The 12,379-nt window shown below is 33.8% G+C and overlaps 1 long non-coding RNA gene across 1 annotated transcript; it reads right to left on the minus strand.

Annotated features, from left to right (window-relative positions):
* Positions 1 to 3,298: 3,298 nt before the first annotated feature.
* Positions 3,299 to 5,138, minus strand: LOC127837839 (uncharacterized). Its single transcript, XR_008029500.1, has 3 exons — positions 5,118 to 5,138; positions 4,216 to 4,266; positions 3,299 to 3,463 (listed from the first exon to the last, which is right to left on the minus strand). It is a non-coding gene; the product is annotated as an uncharacterized LOC127837839 (long non-coding RNA).
* Positions 5,139 to 12,379: the final 7,241 nt, after the last annotated feature.

The raw sequence follows: 12,379 nt of genomic DNA on the forward strand, positions 1-12,379 counted from the left end.
ACCAGCTGATAGTGCTCTTGGCTGGGCAGCTGGCAACGAAATTGAGCTAGCGTAAAGAGTATTATGTACATATCTCCTTGGCATGGGGACTAATGTTTCAAGGAACAACCTCGTCTCCAGTGTCAATATACTGAATCAGGTACTCAGGGTAGTAGGCAGTTTTATCGAAAAGAATAAAAATACTGGGGTCATTTATTTTATCTACGCATGAATCATAGAGCTCATGGTCTTTGGCCGGTTTTTCTGGAGGCCTTTTGTACTCCGCTTTCCCTGTGGTGTAGTAACCAACAAGCACCGTAGCCTGGAACATGTATCTTTCCAGCTTAACAGACGGCTTTGTGAAACCGTGACTGTACTCGGCATCTCTAGCAAAGTACGCTCCCTGACCATACATTGTTCCTTTTTTTCCGCACAAACGGAAGTCAAAGTTGTTGATGCAGATTCCCCGCACAGTATCCAGACTGTCGGTACCGTGGAAAAGGTAACTCTTATCAACGGACCTTTTATCTCCAAGTCTCCACTGGTTATTAAGCATGCTTTTTTCCCGGCTGAAAAACTCTCTTATTATTATAAACCAGATTTATAAAGCGCCCTTTGCATGTGATAATACACGTTCAAAGGCGCTATACAATTATTAAATACATATCATAATCTTGTAAAAACATAAAATATCCATGACATGGTAAAGCAATTTAAAATCTAACTAAGCATATGGTAAGAAAAATAATGTTTAAATAATTTGGTAAGGGATATTAGTCTACCTAAAAATCAAATGAGCATCTCAAAGCCATATCCAAATCTTTAAGCAATAGCATGTGATTAATATAAAATATTCGCATAAAATAGCAACACTGTGTAAATATATTTTTTGAATGGACAAAGAGACCCATTTTGTACTCTTTTTAAAAATTAAAGTTGACAGTATCTTCTTTTTTACAAATGTGACCGTGACCTTAACCACACCCAAGCGCACTCACAAAGTGCCACAGTACTACAGTTATGTATAAAACAGTTATTGTAACATCACATTTCACTCTCCCGTGTTCGAGTGGCAAGCATATCATAATTTATTCGCAACTATTTGAGTCAAAATCCTGTTGTGTTAAATTTAACATGACCCCGTCATCTTATATAAAGTCCAACGTTAAGTCTCGTTATAAGGTATCAACACAAATATGAGTTATTATAAATTAATATTTAAAACCCCAACATTTTTTAGATTTTTGCGGATGCATTTTCTCATTTTTTAAATGGTATTTAAGCTCGATATACCACCCCTACTGTAAACTCCTCAGCGCGGTGTAGCATTTATATATCTATTCATGAAGTTCCATTATAAAAGCTCAAATTATTGTCCAGTCGGACGTACATACAAAATCATGACGCTTCATCAACATCCGGACCAAATCAAAACAGCACACGCAAAACTAATTATTAATTATTTAAACTATGGTTCCATGGTTGAAAGAGTCATATTTCTCTTTACAACTTAAACAACAAGAGAGGTAGTATAACGACTCTTTATGGACTGATTGCGTGTATGTAAAAAGCGCTAAACCTCACAATGTAATACACTTACTTGCAGAATGCAGACCATAAAGTGCGATTCTGAACTCGGAACACCGCTTGCAGAACATGTTGATGAGGAGACATCGTTTTATAGAAGTTATCTGATACCTGTAATGCAAATCATACACGTAATTATTATATGGTTGGAATCGAATGTTCATGGTAAAGACTAAAGGCAATACATTTTTTTTAACACATACACATCGATTTGTATTTTGACAAACAAGTTATATAAATTAAATACTATTATCTATAATCTTACAAAATCGTTAAATTCCTTTATCTGTTTTAAATACTGTAATTATATTGTTTACGTTTACGACCTAAAACACCAGCGGATGCAAATTGGGCCGCCGGTTAGAAAAGCTACTTGAAATTAATTTCGTCGAACAATGACGTTCGTGTTTCGTTCCAGAAATGAAATACACCAAAATTAGTGTAGAGCGATAACACAGGTTGCCCAATCTATTATTGAAAACAAATACTCTTAACTGTAAAAAAAAACAAACAAAGAAGGTTTGTACATATGCAAATATAGTATATATAACAGTTTCTAAAATGGGACCTGATTATTTTTATATTTTCTCTGCCACAAAACTTCTATAGCTTCAGACCGAAAAAAGGATCTGGTTTACTAGTATATAAATCGTTAGATTTGTAATAATAAACAATTGATATAGAATTGCCAAAAAAACTTCTACGAGCAATATTTACTTTTATGTAATATGAATCTGAATGTTGCAACGGTACAAGTTCAAACGGATGAGCTAGATCCCAAGGAACCCAATGCAGAGGAAGCTCGTCATCAATCACACTGAGCGGATCTTGATAACAGGTCGGGCTGAAAGGCAATTAATGCTACTTAAATCCCCATTTCTACACAAAATCAACGAAACTTTCGTACAATATTTCGCAAAATAAAGTTTAACTATTAACAATCAGTGTTCTTTATATCAATTGCTTAATTTTCAACGCCAGATGTGGTATGGTAACATAAATGTTTCTATTTACAAAATGCTCGTTTTTATTTTTATGTTTCATAATCAATTCCATTTTACGATATCTATTCATACGACACATGAACACTAACATTGTATCATTTTAGTGTTTGTGTGTCGTATGAATAGATATATTTGCCGGAAATTAAAATGGAATTTATTGTGTCACAAAAAATTAAAAACGAGATTATTGTATCTACTAAAATCCATGTTACCAGACCACATCGGGCGTTGAAATTTCGGCAATTGCTATAAAGAACACTGATTGTCAATTGTTCCACTTTCTTTTGCGAAATATTGTTCGAAATTTTCGTTGATTTTGAGTAGTAATGATGCTTTAAACAAATGCTAGTTTTAAGTTCGGTTCAGTAATCCAAATTTATCCCAAACATAAAAGATACATGCATTGCATGCAAAACAAAACATCTTGTTGATTATTTTTTTTACTAGAATTGGGGTCAATATATTGTAAGTGTTACATTCTCAAGTAACTTATTAGAAGTGCAGAGCTTTCAGATTGTTCAAAATAAATAAATATCATATTTACAACTGATTGTAATTTCCAACTCGGTAAGATACGAACATATAAACCATGTTGTATTTTTTAGATATGTCTGTCTTAAATATATGTACGCGGCCTTGTATGTGCAAAATTAACTGCAAGTGTACCATAAAAGATTAATAAAGCTTATTTTCCCATGCCTTGCACTTCCATCTTGGCACGATACATTTGTTTCACTGCAGCGTTTGAGTTTTCTAATTTGTCCAGTATTCAAATTTGTCTGAGTCATGAGATCAAAGTCAACAGAGTAGCTCCATTTGTAGTTCTCTCGTGAAAACAGGTATATGCGCTGCTTAGCATTGTATTTTGTCTCAAGGGTTTGTTGAAGAGATTCCTGTTGGAAAAAGTAATATTTGGCAATGATTTTTTACATAACCAATGAGAGATGGCTTGTAACGAATTAATATGTGAAAAAAACGTCAGTAAATTCTCTGTTATTTATTTCCCAACGATGCGGTACCTGCAACTATCCGTAATATTTCAGTTAATTAGGTCAACTTTAATAAACATCATTCGCTTTCTTGTATTTTACCTAAATTGACTTCGTTGAACATCCTGGACATTTTATTGCAAAAGTTTCATGTGTTTGTCTGACAGAATCGTTTAGTAGACAAATGGAGTATAATGGCCCTATACATTTAACAAGGTTGTTCTCAGGTATGACTTGAATTCCAAGGTGTTTAGCAGCACGTTACCCAGATTCGAACTTGGCCGAAAAAGAAAGATATACTTTCTGACAAAGTCACATTAAGATTGGATGCGAAATGTAGATTCGAGAGCTGAACGTTGACAACGCACACCTCTCGATGAATGACGCACGAAATTTAAGTAACACATAGTTGCAATATACACTGTTTTGTATAGGTCTCGCGTGTTTGTTAAGTCAGTTTAATACAAGTTAACGCATATATAATCTGTTATATCAGACGCAACGAATGTCAAGCCAAACGAATGTCAAGCAAACACCAAAATGAAACTTAATATTTACCTTAAAAACAAACAGTTAACATACATCATATCAAACGTGCTAACGAGTAAAAGTCGGTGCGTAGATTGAATGTATTGTTACAAATACAAAAAACATACAGGTGTGAATAGATTCCATGTGTCATCGCTCTCTTGCCAGTACCAACGCATCTGAATAAAATCGGTAATCTTGAATATTAAAGTACAAATAATAATTGTTTTCTTGTTGTATTTTTCCTACAACTAATAATTTTTGTATTTAAAGAACTAAATGATTATTTCACTGGATGAACAAAGTTTAAGCTCTTGATAAAGCAGTCATGCTAGAGAAGTGCGTACAGTGTCACCAGATTGGATGATCATTGTTTTCAATACTTTTGTTTGTGAAATGCATACATGGACTATCCTCATGTAATTAAAAGGTCGCCGTGGCGTAATGGGTATGGTGTCCGCCTAGCGACCGGGAGGTCATGGTTTCGATCCCAATTGTGGGAGCGTTCTTTAGATCTCCCTCAAAGACAAGAAGTACTGGTTCTAGGCCCAGAAAACGGACTCGAGAGCGTTTCAATATGCCTGAGGCTTTCGATGCAATCAGGCTAAAATAAATAGGTTTAAACTAAACTAAGTAATAAATAAGCAGTATACATAATATTATACAATAAAAACCATTTTGCGTGAAACTAAATTTCTGAATACGTCCTTAAAAAGAACAGATTAATGTCAGACGCGGCGGAGAATATGGATTATTTAAAAACAAAAGTGTGACTGGCGCAATATTATTTGCTGGTCAATGTGATGATTATGTAAGAAACTGAATCGTGAATAAAAGTCTGCAATATTTCATTGTTACTGTATAATTAAACTTGCATATCAATGGTAAGTGTTGAATAAAATTCAATTGAATTCGTCAAATTTAATCATGGAATAAAACTAAATTTACGCAAATTAGACCAACAGTCTATTAGATCTTAGAACTATTGCGTGCTGCATGAATGAAATAGACTTGAAACTGAAACACTTACCGGACCGATAGATATGGGTGCTGTAGTCAAATCTGGAAATACAATCTATTCTTAGACACATTCGTATATTGCTGGCTGTGTTTAAAACTACAACAGTTATAATTGATGCTGTCATATTTAAGTCCTCAGACGCTGGAGGCAGTTGAACGTTCTTACATATAATGTCTGTATATAAATCCCTTACTTGAGTTCCATAAACTAAACCTAATACACAGGCTATTGTTCTGAGTATACTATTAACTGTAAAAGATATCTGCTAAGCGTTTTTATAGACTTCCGATACCTAAACCAAAACATGTACACTAGAATTGTATGTGTTTTTTTCGATGTATACCTCGTGTTTTGGCATTCATGATTTCCTTTTTATCTGCCTAGGTATATTTGCCTGAGATTGTGTATGTCTGCCTAACGATATGTTTATCTTTAGATTGTTTTAGACGAGCGTTTGGTTTGCAATTATTTCTGGGGTTATCATGGTGAGGTTTCCCGATGGCTATCAAACCAGCTTGGACCCCAATGAATTGCATTGAGATTTCCAAGGCGGCGCTCAAAGCATTCGTCATTTTAATTTTATGTTAATACATGTAGTTGTGTTCTTTTACAAAAGTAAATAATATCAACACGAATTTCTCTCCTGTTAGAGTTTCTTGAGTTATATTGTTTGCTTCACATGTCTCGTTGAAAGATTTGTTATTTGTTGCCGGTTTATCTTTTCTTTTTTTTCACAGAATGAGGGTGGTCTCACGTTTTGGTTGCCGATATGACTTTTCAAGCCGGTTTAACTTGTACTTGATTTGGTTTGACGCCTATTAATGCGGTTAACGATATTTTGTTTAACGCACATACCTGTTGCTGCTGGAGCCATACCTGTTGCTACTGTCGGAAGCAACAGTTGTTATAAGTTTTGGACACAACGGCATTAAAGTATACAGAAAAAATAAAAAATCATAAGCATAATTAGAACACCTCTAGCCAGATTAAAAAAGCGCTTTCCATGTAGGAATAATAATACGAAATTATTGATACGATTAATTTTAAATTAATTGTAGAATAAAACATGTGCTGTACGCAATCATTTGAGCATGGGCCTTTCCTGTTGTGTTTGAATATAGTAACTTTTAGGATCGGTTTGGAAACACTGAAATGTATAAAAACCCATCGAATAGAAATCCCGTGGGATTTTAACGTAAGTAAAAATAGTTAAGCACGATTAACATATAACATAACAAATGTTTATTCCATTAGATCATGAACCAATTTTAAGTCTCCAAAAAGGCCAAGAATTGTGTAAGTAGGCGTGCTTTGACAAATTGAAAAGTAGAATCATTAACACATTCAGTAGTCTGCTTACTAATAGGGACTTTGCGACCAGTTGTTAGTTGCGTACATTTTGAATTGGGTTACCTGTAAATAAATATATCGTCTATAAAAAGTCAACACAATAATATGTGTTATTGAAACACTATTTCTCTTGTCTATTTCAATCTTTACCAAAGTTGGTCATATTGATTGTAGCCATATAGTATTGGATATTATTATATGCTTTCCGGTGGTTTATAAAGAAATATCAGTGAAATAAAACATATATTTCACTGTTTAAAACAGTGAAAAATAACAGTGACAAATATTGATATTTTTCACTGTTTTACTGTGAAATGACGTCATTATTCTAGGCAAATTATCCAGTTAAAGTCGTTTACAGTGTAAATTAACGGAAAAAAGCATACAATAAAAAGAAAATTTGTTGGATTCGGTGAAATATAAATTTTAATTCACTGCGCCACTCGTGAAACTATTATTTTCTATGATCACTCGTGTAATAAAATCTGTATGTCACCAAATTCAACAAATATCCTATATTTATTTAACATACATATACATACAATGACGCTTCAGCTGCACTAGCAGCAGAGAAACCTTAATATATAATGCGGTCACTAATTCATGGGTGATAAGTTGGTTCCTTTTTCCTAGTTCCTTATTCCTTTTTCGAATAAGGAATAAGGAACTGTTCCTTATTCCTTATTCACGCGTAACATATTTGTTATAGGGTTTTAAAGAACAATAATGCAAACATTTCTGAAATAAATCAACACAAAATAACTCGAATACATTTACTTTATGTATTACGTTACATATCCATGTTTCTTTTCGCGCTTGCATAGGATTTCTTTAAACCGAACCGATATTTTCTAATTCGAATACTAATTTCACATCAACAAAACCTAAAGCATATACTATTATTTTACATGTATGAGATAAAAAAATCAATCTTTCATAATTCATAATCCAGTTCCTTATTCGAGGCTGAATACGGAAAAAAGAACAGTTCCTTATTCCTTATTCAAGCCGAATAAGGAACTGACATTTTCTTACTTAAACATCAATGAAATTGATCCAAAACTTACCACATATAAATGAACATATTATTTATATATTGATTGTATATGTAAAATTCTAATTGCAATACATTTCTACTAAGTTTTAAATTATGATTATCCAGTTCCTTATTCAGTGTGAATAAGGAATAAGGAACTGGTTACTTATTCCTTATTCAAATCGAATAAGGAACTGTAATTTTCTTTTCATAAATTATAAGTCAACATCAACCAACGAAAATTATTGTAAATGTATGTCGGGTGTAACACATATTTATCGCAGTACATTTCTGCTTTGTTTTATTTAATAATATCATAGTTCCTTATTCGGTTTGAATAAGGAATAAGGAACTGGTTCCTTATTCCTTATTCAAATCGAATAAGGAACGGATATTTTCTTACTGAACAAATAAAATAAATGAATTAAGAGACGCATAAATCAAGGACAATCACTGTATATGTAGGTTGGGAAAACAAAATATGTAATTATTACAGTACATTTCTTTTGAGTATTCTTGTGTAATGATAACCTAGTGCTGTTTTCGCGGCTGAATAAGGAAAGCGTAACCAGTTGCAATATCTAAAAATATCACTTATAACCACCGAGAACAGTACCATTTTGTCGGTTCTCACGACTTTTAATCGTGCGCCAATTTTTAAGGTGGCCGGATGTAACGTAGGCATCATAGAGCGAGGAAACGCGCTTTCGGAGATAGAGAATCTATTGAAATAAAACTACCAAATTACAGCTATGTAAGTGTTGGTGTTTAATTGAAAAAAGCAACAACGAAATACAGAGGAATTTCTATGAAACTTTCCAGTCTAATAGAGGCACCGTGGCCGCTGCTTCCGGTTTAGTCTCGCTTTATTGTGACATCGGTGACGTCGCATTGATGACAACTCTGTCCGGAACATTGGCATTCGTCTTGTGCCGAGGTTGAAAGTCGCCGAATGTACCGTCGGTCTGCATGAGCGAAAAAAACGCGTATTCGCACTAAAAATATATCAGAAGAAAACACACTTTTACAGCTAGGATGCACGCTTTTTCGTTTCAATTATAAAATAAAATAAAATATTGAGGCATTTCGATGAAACTTTTCAGTCTTATAGAGGCACTTGGACCGCTGCTTCCGGTGCAGTCTTTCTTTTATGGAGACGTGTTGAAATCATTTTGTATTTTTAATCATATCCCTTCGTAACAGTTTTCGTATGAAAACGGAACAATGCATCTAAAACATGTTTAGTTTTCAGCTATTATATAGTCTTGACCAAAGTTCAGGGTCAGATAAGACTTCAAGAACTGTACCAGAGATATAAGTAACAAATCTTACACAAACAATCGCCAATAATAACGAATATAAAGCTGTGCTATTCTAAAATGATTCGAATTGAAGTATCCGGAAGTATGGCCTCTGAATAAGGAATTGGGCGTAAAGTTAGTTCCTTATTCGGAAGCCTGTATTTCGGACGATAACTTTCGGATATGTTATATTTTAGATGGTGTGTGGGTTATTAAAGCTTGAATATGTTATATGGACGTATTCTGTCAGATTTCTTTTCATATTCCATGTGACGATACACGCTGAAAACAAGTATTATGAAGACGATAACATGGAAATAGTATTGCCTTACTCAAACATAAATTGAAATTAACCATATAATATTAAATGTCGATGAAAATCATGGTTTATGTAGGTTTGAAGTTAAAAAATTTAATGCAATATGTTTCTGTCTAGTATTATTTAATAATAACACAGTTCCTTATTCAATGCGAAAAAGGAATAAGGAACTGGTTCCTTATTCCTTATTCAAATCGAATAAGGAACTGGCATTTTCATACTTACCAAACTATTAAAATGAACCAAAGAGACCAGCAAATCAATGGAAATCATTGTTAATGTAGGTTGGGTATAAACAAACATTAATTGCAGTACATCTCTAATGAGTTTCATTTAATGATAACCTAGTTCCTTATTCTGATTGAAAAAGGAATAAGCAACTGGTTCCTTATTCCTTATTCAAATCGAATAAAGAACTGCCATTTCCTTACACACACATACAAATAAAATGAACCAAAGAGACCAATATATCAATGAAAATCATTTTAAATGTAGGTTGGGTACTAAAATATGTATTGTAGTACATTTCTAAATAGTTTTTTGCGTCATGATAACCATTTTTTGTGGTAAAAAGTAATCAGGTGCACTGTCTTCGGAACAAAAAGGACTGGTTACCACCAAGACCAGTGCTATTTTGTCGTTTATCACGACCTTTAATCTGGTGGCAATTTTGAAGATCGCCGGATGTACCGATGGCATCCAAGATGAAGATGACGCGTTTTCGGAGATAGAAAATATATTTAAATATAAGCACTCAAGTAAAGCTGGTATACGCATTTGTTTATTTAATTAAAAAACAAAATATGGAGGAATTTCTATGAAACTTTCCAGAGGCCTGTGAGTCGCTGCTTCCGGTGCAGCCTCGCCTTAATGGTTACGTCAGTGACGTCGCACTGACAAGAACGCTGTCCGAAATATTCCACCAGCATTCGGTACGAATAAAGTCGGAACTGTTACGATACGATCGGCGAGGGACTGTTTACCAAAGATGCCATCACCATTTTGTTGACCCCACAGTCAAATGTCGTGTTCTGAGGTTTAAGGTCGCCGGATATACCGTTGGTCTGAATGAGTGAGAAAACGCGTTTTCGCACTTAAACAAATCTATGAAGAAAAAAAACTTGTACAGCTAGTAAGCGCGCATGCGTTTGAATTATAAAATAAAATATTGAGGCATCTCGATTAAACTTTAAAATCTACTTGAGGAACCTAGACCGCTGCTTCCGTTGCAGTATTGCTTTCATGTTGACGCATTGAAATCGCTTGCATTTTTAATTATATCCCTTTGTAACTGTTTATGCATAAGAACGGAATGGGATAGCTAAAACATGACTAGTATTCAGCGATCGGATAGTCTTCTACAGAAGTTAGGGTCAGAAAAAACTTCAAGAACTGTATCAGAGATATAAATTAAAAAATCTTACATTAAAAATAGCCAATAATAACAAATATATAGCTGCGCTTTTCTAGAATGATCCGAATTTAAATATCTGAAATTATGGCCTCTGAATAAGGAATTGGCGTAAAGTTAGTTCCTTATTCAGAAGCCTGGATTTCGGACAATCACTTTCAGATATGTTCTATTTACTACGTAGTGTGGGTTATTTAAGCTTGATTAGGTTCTATGGAAATGTTCTTTTCTACTGTATATTATATTTTGCGATAAGCGCTGAAAATAAGTATTATAAAGACGAAAGTAAGAGACTGGCCTTTTCATAATCAAACATAAATACAGTAACCCAACATTAATGAACGTCAATGTTAATCATGGTATATGTAAGTTAATTAAAAAAAAATACTTATTGCCGTACAAATCTACTTTGTTTATTAAAATGATAACCCAGTTCCCGTTTTTTGCTACTAAATAATGCACAAGTAACCAGTTGCTATAACTTAGGAAAAATACCGCTAGGCCTGATAATCAAAAAGAAAAGCGCGATTTCTTCGCTTCCTGTGACCTTTTATCGCGCGCCAATGTTGTAAGTTGCCGGATATACCGTTTGCATCCAAGACACAGGCGCTCGATGGCAATGTTTGTATTTTTTTTAGTTACCCGTTGTTTATTATAATGCATACACATACTAAATCAATAAAAATCTTCCAACAAAACGTCTTCTTAGACAAAAGATAGTTCGACTATGTATATAGTTATGTCAATATCAACATACATAGTCGAACTATCTTTTTTAAGACGACGTTTTGTCGGAAATGTTTCATTGATTTAGAATGGGCATGCATCAAAATAAACAACGGGTAACTAAAACAAACAAAAAACTAAACATGAACAAAAAAACAATAACAAAAACATTGCCATCAAGCGCCTGTGATCCAAGATCGAGAAAACGCTATTCCAGTGAAAGAACATCTGTTGAAATGCAAACACCAAATTACGGATTGTTTACGCATTTTTAATGAAACTTTCCAGTCTAAAAGAGGCACCCGGGTCGCTGCTTACGGTGCAGTCTCGCCTTGATGGTGACGCCAATCATGTCTTACTGACGGCAACGCTGTCCTAAATATATCTGATGGTCCCCTAATATATCGTTGGTCTGCACGAGCGAGAGATATTAATTAACATTCAAAGGGTTACTACAGTCAATTACACTTTTTTTGAAAGCCAGTACCTAATTCTACTGTAGCATAGATGTGAAAATCAATCATCCTTGTTTATTTGATTTTTAAATTGCACACCTCTTTTTTCTATCTTGTCCCCATGATATGCTTAGTCGAGGGAACGACTTACTACGCACTGCAATTAATAATTTTATACCCGTCCAACATATTCAATAATTTTCGTTGAGTTATTGGTCTCGTTGGTTCATTTTGACGTATAATTTATAGATAGAACATTCCAGTTCCTTATTCGATTTGAATAAGGAATAAGGAACCAGTTTCGATTTGAATAAGGAATAAGGAACCAGTTCCTTATTCCTTATTCAAATCGAATAAGGAACTGGATAATCATCACTTAAAACTTAGTAGAAATGTATTGCAATTAGAATTTTACATATACAACCAATATATAAATAATATGTTTATTTATATGCGGTTAATATTGGATAAATTTCATTGATGTTTAAGTAAGAAAATGCCAGTTCTTTATTCGATTTGAATAAGGAATGAGGAACCAGTTCCTTATTCCTTTTTCAATCCGAATATGGAACAAGGTTATCATTAAATACAACATAGTAGTGATGTACTGATAGTAGTGATGTACTGCAATTAATGTTTTTGATACCCAACCTAAATTTACAAGTTACATTTA

Source organism: Dreissena polymorpha, chromosome 7 (genome assembly GCF_020536995.1).
Source record: "Dreissena polymorpha isolate Duluth1 chromosome 7, UMN_Dpol_1.0, whole genome shotgun sequence".
Lineage (NCBI taxonomy): Eukaryota > Metazoa > Mollusca > Bivalvia > Myida > Dreissenidae > Dreissena > Dreissena polymorpha.